The following is a 3,021-nucleotide window of genomic DNA, read 5'->3' as shown; positions in this document are numbered from 1 at the left end:
TTCTTCAATCTTAGTAAAACTCTGAACATCAAGTTCAGCTTTCTTTTTGACTTTTGGAACCAATGACTGATACCACTTGACTACATTCATTAATACATCATCAAGAATGTCGACTTTTGTATGACGAGAAGAAAAATCATGATAAATGGCAGCAACTTCCTTCGCCATATCTTCCCGTAATTCCTCAAGTTTAAGGTTTACATCTTCTCGGACCTTCTTAACAGCTTGAATATACAAAATATGCTTTTCTTTTGACACTGCCTGCAACTCCTTCAATTCATGATTGAATGTCGAAGATTGAGCCTTTGCCCGATTTTCATTATTCATATCCATAATTTCCAACTCATTTCTCACTCGAAGCTCTTGAACCTTGAGCATAACATCGACTTCAACCCCATATATCAAATGACGACCTCCTGCATCCGCCTGAAGTTGTAATAATGAGTTCAACTTCCTGTTGAGAATCTTGAACTGTTTACCAGAAATTAACATATGATCTGGTATGTTTTCTTCTACCGAATCAAACTCGATATCAGCAAATGTACCCATAAACTCACCATCTTTAGTTGTGTCATCATCATTAACTGTTTTAGGGCCTTCGGTGGATTGGGATGGAAATAGAGAAGTGATGGGTTATTGTAGGATTTTGTCAAAAGTTGGAGAGTGAGTAGATTGTGGTAAAGTGGTGGAAATGGTAGAAACAAATGGTGGTAGAGAGATATTGGCTGAAATGGTAGATGTTTCGAAAGTAGGATTATCTTGAGCTTTGTTGTTCAACACTCCTTCACCCATGTTGACATTTGCGTCCATATGAGATATGTTCGCAGGGATGCCTGAAGTTCGAACCTCCTCAGTAACTGATTCGGCATTCGAAACTCCAGGTGGTGTGACAACAGTCTTCTCACGAGTAGATACTTTCGAATGATTACCTTGATTAATGGTTGTGTCCATAGTAGATGTTTTCATAGATCCATCAAGACCTCCAGTCGCCTCGACATTCGAATTGATTGGAGAATCCCTCGTTGGTGATGTAACAATCGTATTATCATCACGAAGTGGTAATTCTGGTATAACTTCGTCTTCATCTTCAACTACCACTCTCTTTTTCTTATTAGAAATATGTTTGGCCATGTCTTCAGCCCTTCACTTTTTAGACGCAGGAGACACATGAGTCGGAATTTCACGAATAACAACACCTTTGCGATTGATTTGTGGCTTCCGAGTAATCTGGGAGACATCCTTAGGAGAAAAACTTCTAGACCTCTCTGGTGAATGACGTGGCCGGTGAGCCATTTTCTTCAAACGTTTCAAAACACCAGACTTCGAAGGCATAACCTCCTTGGCAGGTGTAGAAGGACTACCCTTAACCTCAGGCTTGATAAATTTCTTTGGAGTAGCCTTTACTACTTTCTCCACTGGCTCAAGATTTGGTTTCGAAGGACTACCCTTAACCTCTTTCTTGGATTTTTTTCGCTTTTTCGTTGGACCACCAGTGACTTTGGGTAATACAACACCAGTTTCAATCGAAGGATTGATTGTTTTCAAGTATGCCAACAAAATTGGATGTGAAGGATCAACCTTGCGAAGCATACCATCCGGAATGTGTGCAACCATCGGGAACATATCCAGATTATCTTCTACAACCTTTGGAAAGTGATACAATGAAAATTCAATAGTCTGTTCATCTGCAGGGACGGCAATACCTTCCTTCTCATAAGCATATTTTAAGATCAAGCTCCAATAACGAGCACACGAAATCCCATTCACTACATTCATGTTTCCAATGCTTTTTGTAAACTCTTCCCACAACTGAGTTGCATAGTATATAAGTAAATCATTATAAATACCTGCCACCAAGGCATATATTTCCAACTTTGCCTTATCTAATCCAACAGTTCGACCCGTCAAGCATCGAAGGTAAATACCGAACATAAAATTCCATAAGCAAGGAAAACAAGATTTCTTGAAATCACTTATCTTTGTGAGAGGCGGTTGAAAACCTATCGCGTTGAACATGTGAAGCACCTGTTCATTTGATACCTCATAAAAAGGTTTGACATTGGGGATATTCAAGATCTGAGCAAACAACTTCTTGGTCAGTTTGAACTTCTTATCATTAATCAACTGAAAGGTAACCATCTTCACCGTAATGCTATAAACCGCAGTTGAACTCGCAAGAGATAGCCATGTCAATGGCACAGAAAAAGAAGATAACATTGTTGTTGACAGAACAAAATTTTGCAAAGCAACGATAAGCATGTGCAATTCTTCAAGGTACTGGGTAACATTAGGTTAGACTCAGAAATTGGTGCTTTGAATCTTCATGAGTGGTTGAAAAGTAATGTCATCAGTTGTCTGAGATTGATCAACATTAGCATGTGTGGCCGCCATTGTTAGGGTTTGAACACGGTTGAAGAAAACAAAGTGTAAAAGGGCAAGTCAATTTGGGAATATTTGGATTGCGTAAAGTTGGAATGAAACCCCCAAAACCCTTTTTATACACAAGACCCAATTTGAATTTGAAGTGGTTAGCATTAATTTCTTGCCACATGTCACCATGAAATCCGAGCCTGTAGCCGCCCACGTCTGAAAAGTGATGATCACTTTTTCCTTGAAAACCGCAATGGTAACCAAAACGTCACATCAATCAGTCTTTTCGCTTGACCCAAGGGGATAAGAACTGTCAGAAATCCTTCGGTATGGAGGCAAGGCTCTTTCACTTTTGGGTTGAAAAGTGAAGTCATACGCCAGACTTTTCGAAATCATCAGGTTGAGATGGTGTTACTCAGAACCTCAAGGATTTCAGTGTGTGCTGATGTATGCCAAAAATTGAGATGAGATCAAGATAAAAAAAATTTGAATATGCGATGTCAATTAATAAATCTACATAAAACAATAGGATCCCAGGCAAAGATCGCTTCGTTCTACATCAAGAGAGATGTCAAACAACTTGTGCGGTTTCCCGTGAATTACAATCGAATACTCATTGAGGAGTATCGAAGGGCATCTTTTGAAAAGCTT

Source organism: Lactuca virosa, chromosome 8 (genome assembly GCF_052849685.1).
Source record: "Lactuca virosa cultivar CGN04683 chromosome 8, Lactuca_virosa_CGN04683_v6, whole genome shotgun sequence".
Classification (NCBI taxonomy): domain Eukaryota; kingdom Viridiplantae; phylum Streptophyta; class Magnoliopsida; order Asterales; family Asteraceae; genus Lactuca; species Lactuca virosa.
The sequence above is the reverse complement of the archived record's forward strand: the minus strand, read 5'-3'. Positions refer to the sequence as shown.